This window comes from Poecilia mexicana, unplaced genomic scaffold (genome assembly GCF_051168715.1).
Source record: "Poecilia mexicana isolate PSO_F unplaced genomic scaffold, ASM5116871v1 scaffold_2, whole genome shotgun sequence".
Taxonomy (NCBI): Eukaryota; Metazoa; Chordata; class Actinopteri; order Cyprinodontiformes; family Poeciliidae; genus Poecilia; species Poecilia mexicana.
The window spans coordinates 18,675,793-18,692,299 of record NW_028263371.1 but is presented as its reverse complement, the minus strand read 5'-3'; the positions used below and the strand labels follow the sequence as shown (position 1 = coordinate 18,692,299).

At 40.9% G+C, this 16,507-nt stretch overlaps 1 protein-coding gene across 3 annotated transcripts in view; it reads left to right on the top strand.

Moving 5' to 3' along the window:
• Positions 1 to 1,983: 1,983 nt before the first annotated feature.
• The window catches only part of LOC106933239 (ras-associated and pleckstrin homology domains-containing protein 1-like), a 77,861-nt gene continuing 63,337 nt past the window's right edge, over positions 1,984 to 16,507 (top strand). For 2 of the 3 annotated variants that reach the window (XR_015765261.1, XM_015012359.2), the window contains exon 1: positions 1,984 to 3,350. The gene's annotated coding sequence lies outside the window, so the exon portion shown is untranslated. The remainder of the gene's footprint in view (positions 3,351 to 16,507) is intronic. The other variant, XM_015012361.2, reaches the window with a different exon arrangement.

Sequence of the window (16,507 nt, the reverse complement as noted above, 5' to 3'; positions counted from 1 at the left end):
CTCTGGACTGAGTCATAGCTGGTGTGGTGTTAGCTAACTGCTGCTGCTAGTCTGAAGGAACTGAGTGGATGTACAAAGTCAGCTTTACATAATTCTGCCTCTTTTTAATGTGGAAGTTACATCATCCAGGTATCTTCAAAGCATCGTTGCAGATGGTGATGCTGCTAGCAGGAAGGATCTCAGTGAATCTAAAGAAACCTCTGACCGGACACACTGTTGCTGCCATAACATGCCAACAGCTCAATATCCAAACAGCTAAGACGATATTCCATAGTAACACCATCAGTTCCGTCCATCATGCCATCAGCTCTGAGCATCTTCTGCTTCAACCAGCTCCACATCAGGATGCTGCCATCAATGCTGCTTGCTTTTCACCATTTAACTGTTTAACTCCTGATACATTTCAGTGCCTCTGGTAAATGTAAATTCATTTCACCACTAGGGGTCAGTAAAACAAGAAAGTGATTACTGTTGAATTAAAATGCACAAAGCATCCTGGCCGGACCTTAGACGTCAAGTTATTCTTTTTTTTAGTCCTTTCATTTGATTTCTTTGTCTTAACAATACAACTAAAAACTGAAGGATTGGTTAAAAGTGGGGGGAAAGGCTTCAGGTTGAGGCAGCGTCTGAGACGAGGTGGAAAAGGAGAAATACAGGATGCAGAAAAAAAAAATATTTAATGATGAAAATAAGTCAAACAGAAAACGACTGGGTGGAAAAACTCAATTCCTTTTTCCATCAGCGATCTGCTGTAAGCGAACAGGGGATGTCCCGCTGCTGCACGCTGGAGGTTTTACGCACACACACGCACGCAAGCAAACAATTGCAGCTTTTATCATATCTCTCTTCTTTCCTCCTCTGTGGAAATATTAAAAACTATATATATTACAGTTTGGTTCAACAGTAAACTTCCAAAAATCTCCACTATGGTGACCTTCTGTCATGTTACGACCATAAAAATTATTCGTTTACCAAGAGTTTTGAAGGGGTAGGAAAACAACGTCTCATTTTACAAAATAAAAGGAGACATCATTTTTAAATAATGACGTCTCATCTTGCCATGTAAGACCAGATCTTGGTATAAAAATATGGGGAAATGTGGGATTGTATTCAACTATCAACTCCTATATAAAATAAGGGAGGATGATGTGAAACATAAAGAGTGCCTTTTCCTTCAACAGGGAAGAGGAAGCTGGTTCAAACTGATGGGAAGATGAAGGAGCCCCCATAATAATAATAATAATAATAATAATACATTTTATTTATAATGCCCTTTATGTCTTGAGATCTTAAAGGACTACAAAAGACAACAATAAATAAGAATGAATAGATAAAAAGTGATTAAAACCAATAAAGAAGTGAACCAAAAATTTTGTCAAAAAGAAATGTCTTAAGGTCTTTTGTGAAACAGTCAGTGCATTATAGCAACCATCTCTCAGATGGAGATGTGCTTGTAACTGCAAAGGACTTCTGGGCCAAGAGTGGGTTTTTTGAGGAGTGGGTTTGATTATGGCTGTCTTTCAGACCGACCAGATTGCCTTCATCTTCCGAAGCGAACTGGTAAACAGGGAGCTCAGTGGCTGAAGGTGTCTGCTCTGGTGTTGACAGGAGCCGGTGGTCCTGCAGTTGTCCACAGCTTCATCTGGAGATGGACGCTGTGTGGAAAGACGCTGAAGGTTTACTGGTAAAAGTTTTGTGTTGATGAGTTTAGATGTTGCAGATATCGGGTTTACTCTTGGATAGACTGCATGATGATGGCCACTTCATAGATCAAGTGTGATCCATGCGTTAGACTGGCCCAGTTAAAGTTATTATCTGAATTTACTTGGAAATCTGTGGCATAATTTTAACATATCTGCTCCAAACAATCTGACTAAACCCGAGAAAGAAAAACGGATAAAAGAATATTTTTGACTCATTCTTTTTTTTTCCTCCATCATATAAAATCCCAACAAAACACAGGGAAGTGTGTGAACTGTGACATAATGTAAAAATATGCATGTGATTAGTTCACCACAAGGTCTGCAACTGCTGCAGACTGCTCTAACATATTCTGAATAAATGAGAAAAACAATTTAATCAACTAAGTAGTAACTGCAACAGCAGCTGTTTGAACACAAGCAGGTGTAATACTAATACAGGCCACTAGAGGGAAGGCTTTCACGTAATATACATTTGAAAACGGATCAGATGCTGACTTCACCTCGTATCTTATACTCTATGAATAGAATAGAATAGAATAGAATAGAATAGAATAGAATAGAATAGAATAGAATAGAATAGAACAAGTGAGCCAATCGGGACTGATTGGCTGAGACCAATTTCTGGGTTGGGCAGGACGGGAAACAAGGCAGTTTTTTTGGGATCCGGAATGGAAATAAAAACGTGTAAAGTGAGAGTCCAGAACTGCGGAAGTTAAACACCTTCAGTTTCACTATAAAATATCAACAACAACAAAAAAAAAAAGAAAAAAAAGGGAGAGAGAGAGAGAGAGAGAGAGAGAGAGAGAGAGAGAGAGAGAGAGAGAGAGAGAGAGGAAGAGACTAATCAAACACTTCAGAATTCACAAAGTTTTACCCTACTGAAAAATATAAATTTTATTTGCTGGTTTGCTTTTGCACTTTGAGAAGAATTTTGACAACAGTCCAGTTGGATTAGGTGCATAGTAGATGGAGAAAAGAGAGGAGTACATTTCTGCCAAAAAAGAGAGGACATTTTTGAGTGTTTCTCTTCAAAAACAACATTTCCAAAAGTGCAAAATATCTGACATTTGAAACTCATTTGAAAAAAAGAATAATTTTTCTAGAAAATTTCTAGGACCTTTCGGCTGAGATTTACTCTTTTTTTTATATCTGCAATGGCCCTAATTCACTCGTGGGTTTGGCAAAGCAAAGTGTCGAGAACAGCAGAGGACCGATGATGCTGTGGGTCTCAAAGGTATCATGAACATGGAAATTCAACAAGTAGTTTCCCCCCGCTGAATGCAATTGGTTGGTATTTTTCTAAATGTTTCGGTATGTTGCAGCACTAAATCAAAGTCATTATAAGATTTTTTTTTTTGCTCATCTGTACCAGAGTCCCACCTTTATTTTGGTGGTCTAAAGCGGAAGCTGTTCGCTTGCCTTTGTTCAGCTTGTAGCATCGCAGAGATCCAGTGTGGCTGGCAGCAGGCTGAGGGGGGAATCGGCACAATCTGGGATCTATCTGGGAATAAGGGCAGTCGGTGAGCAAACCGGCTCCAATCCCCGGCGGAACCTCGACCAACACCCCGCGGAGACTTCTGCTGCGTCTCCCCGCGGCTGGCTGCGCCTTTTCCTCCCAGGAATCTCCTTGGGATCTGGATCCGCTCAGTAAGTAGCTCCGTTGCCCTTTACCTAAATATCCCAGCACATCGGCCGGGATTTGTAGGCTTTCTCTGCTCCTGCTTCTCCTTCCTGTGGAACAAACTGCAGCTGGAGCGCTGCAGAGCTGCATTGTGCTGCGAAGACATAGAGGATCATCTTAATTAGCATCCGCCGCAATAAAAGCCAATTAATGCCGCGGGGCGGCTGCGTGTGAATGCAGGGGAAGGACGGGGAGGGGGGAACGGAGGAAAGGCTTCCTTTCACCTCAGCTGATTTAATGTGTCTCAGTTGTGGCTGCAGATGCGGACGCACAGGCCTGATTGCTGCCTGGGAACACTGTTGTTCACTAGATGGGTGTGTTTGAGTGTGTGTTGGGCGCTGTATTGGGCGCCGCGGGGCCTGCGGATGGATCCCTCCCGGCCTGGAGGCGCAGATTCGCCGGCGAGCTGCAGCCGGCTGACAGAGGCCGGGCTGGCTGACACAAGTAAGGCGTGGCGTCCTGGCAGCATTACGCACACACACACACACACACACACACACGGGCGTGTTCGTCCAGCAGCTGGCTCACAAATCACTTTTAACATGCCCAGTCCTATCGGGTCCTGTTAGTTGCTCAGATGTGACCCCTCGCTGGTGTTTTTGGTGGCCCGGGTCGGTCCCAGAACTCTTTTAAAATGCAGCCTCATCGGGCATGCAGGCCTTCCATCTGTCTGTCCAGGTGTCTCCTGCTTCAGGAGGCAATCATCACCATGAATTAGAAATTGATTAGCCATAACACGGAAGACCATCTTTTCTGAAGCCGGCCTTCACAAAGTGATGCAGGGGACGTGTTGGAGGGACACAAGGACAATATGCAGTAATGATAAGCTCAAACTTCAGAGATATTTCTGTGAAAACCACATACCTTCCCCATTTTTTCAACATTTATTTTTTTATTGTCTTACAAATATTAAAGGCTTCGTTCTCAAGTCGCATATTGTGTTAGTTGGGGTAACCTGCTAGCATAACAGGTTATGCTAGCAGGTTACCCCAACTAACACAATTAGCTAAGCGGTACACTGACCGCTTAGCTAATTCTAAGGTTGTTTTAATGGTTAAAAAATAAAGAGCATTGAAAATGTTCATTTTGTATTTTCACAATCAGAATAAAGGTTTATTAATATCAACCTGCATTCTGAGCTACATTTATAATTCCATAGAATTATCCAACTCAGGATTTATTAGTCTGTTGCTACAGCTTCCTAACTTTAGCTAGCAATAAACGGTTTTCTTCCTGGGACTTGCATTTTTCATATTGTTTGGTGTTATGGTGAAAAATTACCTGCTGTGATAATAAATCATGATACTAATTTAGATTTATTGTGATAAAACTGGTTGTGTTGTCAGGATTGTTATTTTTACTGTTTTTGCCACTGTTTGTTCCATGAGAGCATCAGTAAATTGAAAAAATATTACAATATGGTGTTACTGTTGTCACCTTAGTGATAAGAATCACAATTTTTCTGTTACTCCCTGGTGTCCAGAAGAAGCCTGTTTTAAAGTGGGTTTGTTTCTTTAAGAGCAGTATTTGTGTTTGAGGGGCTTTGACTGCAGTGACAGTTGCTTGAAAGAAGCTTTAAATGTATTTTTAATCATAGCATTTCTTATCACAATAAATAAGAAGATATTGTGATAAAATCTTTATTTCATATTCCCCACCCTTACTTCAGGCCACTAGTTTTGTGTTGGAGACGTCATTGTTTTTGTAATGACTAAGTTATCAAGCTGGACCTTTTGGATTTTGAACCGTAGATGATGAAACACAGAAGAGACTCACAGAACATCTTGGACACAGAAGAGGCTAGTCGTTGTGTTGAAGTGATGAAGACTTCTGCGGTGTTTATGTACCAGAGTGTTGCTAGGCCAGCATCTTCCTTAGCTGTCCACATCCCTCCTTCATCGTTTCATTACTGTGGGTTGCAACAAATACGTTACCTGCAGCTCCACAGCGTTGCTGACGGTGGATTGTCTTTCTGCGCCGCAGCCTGTAACCGTGCCCAGTGAAGTTGAAACATGATCATTTTGACAGTGTTGAGATGACCCAGCTCTGTAACACGCTCAGTAAATTGGGGCAGAACTCAGTTCCTCCTGCTGGCTCTGCTTTGGGTTAACTGGAGTATAAAAATCCCTCCTGGCCTACTTCTACAACTGGCTGGTTAAATCTGCGCCAAGCCTGTCAATTGATCTGTAGCTTCCATTTAATACCACTTCACCTGTTTGGTGCAGTCTTTGCATTTTTTGTTTTGTTTTCTTTTTTTATTCTGATGCTCTGAACAGCTTCTCGATTCCAAGCAATCTGCTTCAAGATCCCAACACACCGTAGTGTTTGTGGTTTCTCTACTAGTTATCGTTTGGAACTGTAATAAATGGCACAAACTGTTCAACTGTCTACCTTGAAAGGCTTTTGATCTAGTTTTAGTGCTGCCGGTAATTTCCATGCTTTAAGTGGGTGCACCGATTAATCTTTGGCAAGACTTTGGGAGACTGGCGATCGACTGATGCTTGCATGAATGGTGTTTACCTCAGCCACTGTCCCTTTGTGCTCTGCCATGACTGAAAGACTCACCCACCATGTCATGTCTGCATGTGTGCAGTTATTAGTAGTCACCCCAGTAGCCGTGTTTCAATCATTTTTTTATTCGCATTTTGAAGTATTGCATTAGAAATACCTCTGATATCTGGCCGTATCAGAGGCGTGAAACGCTGAAGAAGTCCAGACCTCCACCTTGGAGGGAAGAACTTTCCATTTTTGTGAGACGTGTGCTCCATGCTACTTTGTAGACTTTATTTTCTGTTTATTACTGCTTTGTGTAGCATCAACGAATTGTGCTGACTGGCTGATTTCCTCCACATCATAACTACTTTGCTTTTTCTTCTTTTCTTTTTTTTTCTTTTTTTGCGACAACAAAAGTTCACTCAAAATTTGCATGATGGATGGAAATATACTATCACGTCATGGAAGGGAGTCATTTCAGGAATTAACAGTTCATAATGGTTACTGTAACATTACTATAACTTTACAGAATCAGCATAGAAAGTCTAAAGGCTTTCAGGTGTTCCTACATTTCCATAATGTCATATGGAAACCTATGATACCTATAGGCAGTATAGAGAGACCAGTTAACCTAACGGCCATCTTTCTGGATGGTACATGTTAGTATCCGGCGAAACGCACGCACAAAAGAAATATGTCAACATGAAGACAGAGCCTTCTTGAAGCAAAATGCCAGTAACTGTTCCACTACACAGCTCTTTGCCACAGTTTAAAACACCTTTGCCACCGTTTTATAGTACAGAAAAAGTTCATAAGTGTCAGTTTAATCGTGCCATAACCTCCTCTAACTCCAACTCCACCTCAGTGGAGCCAGAAAGATGAGCCAGACCAAATGTCATTTCAAGTGGAACGATTAACCCAGAGAGAGGAAGAAGAAATCCCAGATTAGAGCTGAGGTTAAGTCAGATTGGACCCGAGATGCTTCCTCTTTCCAGTCTTTCTCTGGCAGATGCTGCACCAATCCGACTGAAGAGCCGATGAAGCAACTGATTGGATTTTATAGCAGCTGGGACCTTTTAAACCAGGGGTGGGCAATCCTGGTCCTCGAGGGCCGGTGTCCTGCAACTCTTCAATGTCTCCTTGGCCCAACACACCTGGATCCAATAACTGAATCACCTCCTCAGTGCAGTCAAGTTCTCCAGAGTCCTGCTAATGACTTCATTATTTGACTCAGGTGTGTTGAAGTAGAGACACATCTAAAAGTTGCAGGAGACCGGCCCTCGAGGCCTGGAGTTGCCCACCCCTGTTTTAAACCCAACTCAGACCAACACTACAACCCAGCTATTGAAGAAGGACTTTGAACATTCCTGGCATCTCCAAATCTCTGACATATGTCATTTAGATCTGTTGGATCTGGCTCAGCCAGCAAACCTTAAATGGCGTAGTGGAGTCTTTGAATGACACAAGACCAGACTAAGGTAGCATTAATCAAACTGTTAAATGAAGCTGATAATTAAGACCTTCTAATTCCTAGAATTATTCTCTAGAACATCCATCATAGATAGATGTCATAACCTAAGTTATAAGATGTTGTTGGCCTCTGACCAGTAAAGGCTTCCAAACACATTATGTTGTGTATATATAAAAAAAAAACATCTTACAAAGGTTTTTCATAGTGTAGATGAATGTTGTCTAAATATTCTACTGAACTGGATTGTCTGCAGCCTTTGGCAATAAAAATATCACTTTCCATTAGAGCTGCATTGATCAGTGAGTGTCTGGTCCAGTTTAGGCTTTTCCGTTTTGGTTCTTGCCTTGACTGCAGGCTTTCTAAGCTGCTTTTAAATAGTAGAATCATGTTTACTTTGGAACAGCTTGTTGCATCATGCTCACTTCCACTCAGCCTTGAGTTTAGCTATAAAACAGACTTATCACTAAAGTAACACAAGCTCCAGTTTCATGGATGTCGGATATTCACTTTGACCTTTAGTCCTCCTACTCCTTATTTCAGTGTTGTCCATTTTGGTCACTCATAAATCCTCCCTTCACCCCATCGTTCACCGCTCCACCTGCAGGAACTCCACTCCTTGTAGATCCAAGGTATCTTCAACTCTAAAAATGTAGTGTAGATAGTGACACTACGTAGCAGCTGTTCAATGACCTGACGGTCTATTTGTCATCACAATTTCGGGATGTGCAGTACTGTGTTTCAGTAAAGCTGGAATATTCAAGGTGCCAAGCGTTTAAAGCTGCAGTATGTAACTTTAATGAAATCAATTTCTTACATATTTGTTAAAACTGTCACCATATTGTGACAGAATGTTATGAGGCAGATAATCTGTGAAACAATCAATCTCCTCCACCTCGTTCCTGAGCTTATCATTGCCGTCCAAATGTGGCCTATAACTATGTTACACAAAGAAATGCACCATTCCTGATTTAAAAGCGACCAATCAGAGCCAGGAGGCGGGTCTTGGTGCTGTCAGTCAACCTCATGACCTCGCTGCTAAATGTGCTAATGGCAGAAAAACGACTTACTGTTAAGAAAACTGTTTATCTGTCACCATCGGTGGTTATGCTAACTAGCCTCAGCATTCATAATGCGCTGTGCTAGCTGGAGCAGTGCCACACAGAGGAGTGATTGATGGGCCCCCCTCCTGGTTCTGATTGGTCACTTCTAGTTAGAACTGGGAGCAGGCAGAGGAGCTCGATTCTTTTTTCAGATATTATCTATCTTATAAACAGTCATGACAGTTTGAACAAATGTGTAAAACAAACAAAAAAAATTATATATATATATATATATTTATTTTATTTTTTTTTATTTTTATTTTTTTTAAATAAAACTTACACAGTTCAGCTTTATCCTCAGCCTGTTTCTGTTTGGGTTCTCTGTTTGGTGCTGAACCACTGGAATGGATCCATGTCTGTTGTGGGAATCTTTATTTTAATCATCTGGGGAGGCCTGCAGAGAAACAAAGACTGCAGACATCTTGTAAACATCAGCCTCCATCTCTATCAGCTGGTCTCTTCTAATTTCTCCACATTATCACCGATGGCAACAACAGGTCAAACCAGGCCAGGGACCTATGTATTTGTTGTTGTTGGCTGTTTTTTTCCCCCTCTCCCTGTCTGTCTATCTCCCACTAAGTATATGGAAAATTCATCCTCCTTCTCACAGGAAATTCCTCGTTGTCCCAAGGGTGAGACAGAGGGCGGGTGTGAGAGAGAAGATCTTCTGCAGAGGGACACTTAGGTTTGCTCTCATACATTTTTAGTTTTTCCTCTGTGCTTAAGCTGTTTAGCAGCTTTACAGACACGAGGCTTCAAGTTGTTTTGGCCTTTTAAAGGCTTTTAAGACTCGACGTTTGAGGAGCACAGAACGTCTCTGTACTGCATCAGACAGCTCTACTGCCCGACTTTCTAAAGTTCAAATTTCCAGTGCTTTTATTTTAGGTTGAAAACCAGTTTTTCACCCAGAAGTGAGCTCAATGCAGCAGCAGCAGCGCTGTGGAGAGGTGCAGAGCTGCTTTGCTGTGTCAGGGCTAAGCCAGCAGAGACAGCGTAACATTAACCAGCAACAGGACTGCAGACGCTACAGGCTGACGGTCTGTAGCTGTGTTGTGGCACAGCAGCATCATTCTGTGCTGTGCCACAACACAGCAGAGAATGATGGACGGCAGGACACGACTGAGGAGCCTAAAGCAAAGTCTGCACCATGTTCCTCAACTTGTTGGAAGATGTCAGGATGAAGACGGAAAGGCAGTATGAGAAACTCTGAAGCAAACAGCCCCAACATGCTGCAACAAGAAACCCGACTACACTAAGCTGTGATGAAGGTTCAGAGCTGTGGAACTACAGTTAGGAAAACCTGCGCGCAATTTTTTCTGGACAATAAGTTGCCCCAGTAATTGTTACGATAAACGATGATGTTGTTTTTCCAGAACATTTTCTAGTAATATATTGCTAATTAGCATGATGATGCAAGTTTTCCCTCTAAGAGACTAATACAATTTAATTCTGTAAAGAACACTGGAACTAGAATATATTTTAAATATTCAAAATAAAAACAGGACAACGGAAAACAATTGATAAAATGAAAATAAAAACCCACACACAACCAACGCTGTAAATAAAATGGATCATGACTTCTCTGTAAACAAAATTGCCCTTCAAAAAACATTAATCATCAGAACTGAAGTGATCAAGCTACTTTTAATTTATCATGCATTTAGGTGTTGGTTATCTGCAGCAATGTGAGGAAATTCAAAAATCAAAATTTTTCAAATCCTGGTCTTATTGACTTAGGCACAAACGTTGTCCAAACCAATCGAAACCACGACACACAACTGATCCCGGTCCATTTCAGAAGCGTTTTAATCATCTGACTGAAGAACAAACTCAAACAGCAACTAATACACTTGTGCTGTGTGTGTGTGTGTGTGTGTGTGTGTGTGTTTCCTCTCTTTTAATATTAATTGTGTTTCAATATGACCTAAGTACACTGTGAATCCTGCTGTTTCGCCTTTCATTATTTGCAGCAGATTCACCTGTTTGCGGATTTATTTGCAAAACTTGACTCAAAATTATCTGTGGAAAACCCATCTATTTGCAGATATTTGTCATTGACCATATTAAAAATAGCTGAGTTACCAAGCTGCAGTGTTACTTGGCACTCTACTGTCTGATGTTTGCAAAGCAGCCAATCATGGAGCATCATTTATTTTTCTTGGTGCTTATTGGCTGTCTGCCCAAAAGCAGAAATAAGGAAGTCTGTGGAGGTTAGCTTTTGTGGTAGAGCTAAGACAACTACCATTGTGCGTATTGATGTATATAGACACAATACTTTTTTCTTTCTTTCTTCACATAACTGAAGAAACACAGACAAAAAAAACACACTTTGATCTCCTGGGGCAACCATTCAGTTGTGCAAAGCACCTGGGTGGACAGTTTCCAAGCTTCTGCCTCACAGAGCTGCCCTCCCTCACGACTCTCCCACTCAGCTCCTTCAGACTAGCCAGCACCAATTAGCAAACACCTGGTGGAACATCTACTGAGTTCATTGGGGCTTGCCATAGCAATGCATAGGCAGGCACCTATTGTTCCACACCTCAAAATAACTGCCTCTTCCTAGTACCGTTAATGTGGCTCATACCGCTGCCTGCCCCCTTCACAATATATCAAAACGTGCGGCTTGATCTCATGAGGGGAGCTATTATTTTTGTTGGCATTTCGAGTAACTGGCGACATAATTAAAAAACAGGCCAAGTAACAGTTAGTAGTCCTTTTAAGTTTAATTTACTGTTGTCATCGCAACTGAACTAACGGGCGCCGGGAGGAAAAAGAGCGACGGCGGTTCTAGTTAGCTGAGGTATAAACGTATTGGACAGGAGCTGTTGCGATCTGTTTATATGCACAGATTGGTTAATACAGTGGTTCCCAAAGATTTTCTTCTGGGCCCCCCTATGGATTACGATAAAATTCCCCACCCTCCACCCAAAAAGGAAAAAAAAAATCAACTGGGCACACACATCATTCAACCACACATTTAACTATGCACATATTTTGTTTTCAAACTCCACTGAAGTTTATTTCACACTTCAACAAAACAAACCATCTTTACAGTGAAACATTTTTGTGAAAGTTTTTTTTAGTTCTATACTGTAGAAGTGTTTTCTTTACTGTCAGTATTATTTCAAACATATTTCTTTTTTTTTTATTTGTAACAATATTCAACTTTGCTATCATCAGGGGCGCAACTACATATTATTCAGGTGGATGCGAAAACATAAATCGGCGCACCCCTTTTTATAAAAATAAGTATATTGTCTAGAATGACAAAGAAAATAACATGGACACAATGATTATTTTGAAGAAAGTTCAGATATGGTGCTGTTTGGAAATGTTTGATCAGAACAGATTCCAAGAGGATTAGTGAAGTACAGATTTGTTTCTGCCTCGTCACTCGTACCTGTTATATACTTTTTACAGGAAAATCACAATCTTTAATATGTTTTCTGGAGATGTTGGCATCAGGGCCACTGGCCCAAGCCTCCATGGGGCCAAAGCAGAATTTTATTTTGGAGCCCTCCATATCTGCTATTAATGTGGACTGCTGCAAATCAACAGACGATTAGATAATTCGAACAACTGCTATAAACTCATTGCATCTCTGAATAGTGCTGTTTATGTTATATCTTAAATGCATATCATCTAGTGATGTCAAAAGCAACAAAAAAGCTAGTATGCTCCTGACTTGAGATGGAGTACATGGCATGCACACGTATTCATGACATACTTTGATTAAACTAATTTATCTTTGGTGCAATTCCAGTACTGAAAAATGAACTTTATACTGAGGTGAGTCTCACCTGAGAATGTGAACTTGTACGGGGCTGATTCTGTGCCTTCAAATAATTTTAACAATGCTCCTGTAGAAGTTTCATAACTATAAGTTACAAGAACTTATAAGTTCCTGTAACTTATAAGGAACAGGTCTGAAAAAACAGTCTGTGTGCTGTTTTTGAAGAGAGAGATTCATTTGATGCATCAAATTTGATCACTCATCAGTGATGACATCACTCTTTGATCAATCATCAGTGATGACATCACTCTGATACATCAAATGAATCTCTCATTGTTACCATAGGAACTGAACATTCTAATGGTGCATTCTAATAGTGCAAACACGTTTTGAGCGTCAGGCGAGTCTGGTTTATATTCAAAGTCTATGTGGAGAGTTGGATGCGCTAGATGCGTCAAACGGTTCAAATGGGGCTGCGCTAGACGCTCGAAGAGCGCCGCAATAGCCCTTGACGCGCCTCCACAAGACAACATGTTAGTGATGCCCCACATGCTACTGCCAGCATTTAGGCTAATGTTAGCAGTTTGGCTCATTTTAACTTGTACACTAATTTCAACATACTGAATTGTATAAGTTCATGTTACTCAGCATGCTTGTGACTCTCCACATGCTCTTTAGTACATTGCAGCTTACTTTAGTATTGATGCTAATTTGTAGCATCAGAACGCTGGGTTCCAACCGACGGGCACACTTTGGCAGGCCCCGTTAAAATTTCTTCAGAAATTTTCTAGTTATATGGGCTACTTTTCAGTGCAACGCTGGTAAAAATGTTGTTAAAAGTGTTGATAGAGGAGCCATGTTGGGATGACTTCCTGAAGGCGGAGTGTCAGAAATAGCAAGAGTTTCTTAAAGAGACAGGCCCACTTTCAAGGTGTCAAATTGCAAAGTCAAATTTCTTTTAATTCATATTTTATACATACAGCAATTTTCTACCAAAAAATTAAGGTGACACAGTTACTTGATTGTGCTACTGTGTGTATAGAAAATACATAATACTACCCCTTTAGAAAATATAAAAACTAATTGGGTTCCATCTATATTCCATATGTGGCACTTTAACGTTTTATGTTTTTGCTCCGGTTGCTCCACCCACCCTCTGCTAACACTGACACGTCACATCTGGAGGCCATATTTGTTATGAAAGCTGTAAATATCATCACTTCCTCTGCTGTTTCTGTCACAGATAGCTGTTAGAAAGAGTTAAGTAGCTCATTAATAACCATCAATAAAGTGACTGCTACAATCAGCTGTGTATTATTAATCACTGTAAATAAATGAACTGACAGAAAATTATGTTGTTCCTTCTAGAAGCAGAAATGATTTCCAGACATTAGAGCTTCTCCAACTTTTAACTGTAGAACTGAGGCACCAGTCGGTTTATGACCTATTAAGTGGATCCTGAGCTCAACTGGTTGATTTTTTTAAATTTTTTCTTGCCAGTAAAATCAACTTTAAAGTCTACTTTTCATGCTCTTGCTACATGTATCCTTTCAAATGCTCAAATGCATGAACATGACTTTGTGTTGAATTTTTGACTAAATCTTCTAGCTGATTTTTGCTCAAATTTGTTTTCTGGTATGTAGACACGCAAAGCCCCTCACACAACTCACCAAGGTGGTCAAGTTCGCACATATTTTCCAGAAAAGCACATTTGTTTTGTTCCCTCTTTTTTTTCTTACTTTTTGGAGGTAGGCTAAAATTATAAAGCAAAATCAGGTGTTTAATTATCTTGGAGTGCAGCATAATCCAGTTCTTAACACATGAGAACCATGAAGTGAAAATCAAAGTAAAATCAACGAACCCAAGTATTAAAATGCGCCAGACTGCTCGGTGTTGTTTAAAGACGTCAGAAGTTGTGAACCAGACGCAGGGACACCGGTTCTCGCGTCAGGCAGAAGCTGCCGTGTTGCGGTGGTTGGAAGTTATGTAAGTCTCCAGGAAAAATGGTGCAAATCAATTTAACATACCCTGAAGTGATGGAAACTGCCTCAGAGTGTGTGTGTGTGTGTGTGTGTATCCTGATAACAGCTAATGGTTTTTCAACTGTTTGCTGTTGAAACAGGCAGCTGGCAGCTGTATGAAATGACTCAGCCTTTGCATGTGTGTTTGTGCTTGTATTTCACTCCCACATACACACTGGCACGCACCCACATTGACATAGAAACACTGGATTAATGGAGAATCCAGATGAGGTAATAGTACTCCAGTTTCCCCCTTAGCTTCAGCTCAGCACGACAAACAATGAAAGATCACTTTCAGTGTTTCAGTGTGTTGATGCAGTTTTTACTAATGCGTTTTATGCACAATTGCAAACCTTACAAACCCTGCAGGGTTCCTGGTTTTGATGCCAGGCAATGACGTTTCATACTCGCATTGCTTTCCAGTAGACTGGCAGCAGCTGTTACTGTCATGTCTGATCATGTTACTTCAAAGGTTTTACCAACAGTCTTATTAGTTTGGATCTTGTAACATGAGTGCATTAGTTTTAACATGGCATCACACTGCACCGCAGAGACAAATCCCCAAAACTAATGACTGGATATTTGGCCATATTATCAGCTTTTGTAATTAGACACTCAACCAGGGATCAGCAGGGAATCAGCAAAAGATGCAATGACTCCATTAATGTTTTTGGTCAACATAACCTCATAAGAACATGTATCTAGTCAAAGCAAGTGGAATATCTCAACATCTCTGGAAAAGATTGCCACTCAAGTGGTGAACTCAGGGAATGCATGGAAAGGATTCCATTTCAATAGAAAAGCACTTTATCCTTTGGCTCATGGGGGAGTGGTGGGAGAATGCTGGGTCTGAAGGTGAAACTCATCTGTGCCTGGAGTTTTTGTTTCATAATCCCTTCCAAATAAACCTACAGTGGCCATGTTAAAAATTCAAAAACGTTGCATGTTCATGTCTGTGCATATCCAGACTTTTAGTAGGAACATCAAGGCAGATCAAGAAGCGGGTTGGAAAAGGAAATGCTCTGACATTCAGGTCTTAGTTATATACCTCAGAATGATGTCAAATGACATAAAAATAGTGTGTTAGTTCCACAGTTATGTTCTGCCCTGAATAGCTACATCATTGATAATCCATGACATAATTGATAATTGGTGGGTGTTCTAAATGGAGACTTCACTGACACACTTCATTATCAGTGTACGCTGTCTGGGTACTGTTCAGAACAACATGCACCGAGGGAGCCATCTTCCGTAAGGGCCTGATGGTGTGTGAGGGCAGATAGAGATTAGCCGGACAGTTATCTGCTGTCCGGTCTGACCCAGCTGGTTGTGTTTACCTAAACCGCTGAGTCACAGCTGATTTATCAACACGTCCTCTTAAACTGCCACTTAGAAGTGTAATCATACCTTGTATAGGCATCCTGACCCCCTTCTGAGTCGTCATTTTCTATTTCAACAGTAACATTTCCACAATCACTCTAAAGGGACCATAACCGTTGATTAACAGACTGTTGCTTTACTGCCCCCTATTGGTTATGCCTTCAGGGTTTTTCTACCAGGTTTTATGAATCGGCTCGTGACGAGAATTCACCAATGTTTGTTATGGGATCCGAGTTATTTTCAGATCTGGTAACTCTCTCAGCAGATTTCACGGTGTATTGAAAGGTCGTACATTTTCAACGTTGATGCTCTTACTGTCAGAATATATGGAAGAATAAGTCAGAAGAATCACAAAGCAAACTGCTCTTTGTGAGGGCATATGGACTCTTCATTCATGGTGCTACTTTTAAACAGGAAGTGGGACTTGAACACAAATGTAGAAGGTTCCAGCCCAGAAGGTCAAACCTTCACCTTCCAAGTCTGTCATGATGAAATGAGCTACATTTGAAAACGTTGACAGTCTTTTGGAAATATTGCATGTGCTGTAATATTCTCTGTGTAATGCATACACAGACGGATGTCCACAGCTACAAATGCTAACCGTGCTAATCACTGATGCAGAATAACGTAAAGGCAATTTAAAATGCCAACTTTTTGTTCAAAGTCACATGAACAAACAACCTGCTTAATTAGGCGAGCCGTTGGATCAGTTAGCTAGCCTGCAGTCTGCTGCTTAATAAACCACCAAAACAGTCTGGTGGAGCATTAGTGGGTTAACTAGCTGAGCTCACTGTTAGCTCATTATGTTCAACAAATTGGTAAGAGATGATCTGATCTGATCTGATCTGATTGTCTTTCTTGAAGCGGCCATCAGAAGATGGGTCCACTATGGTCATGAAGGGATGGGCATGGTCAGTATCAATAC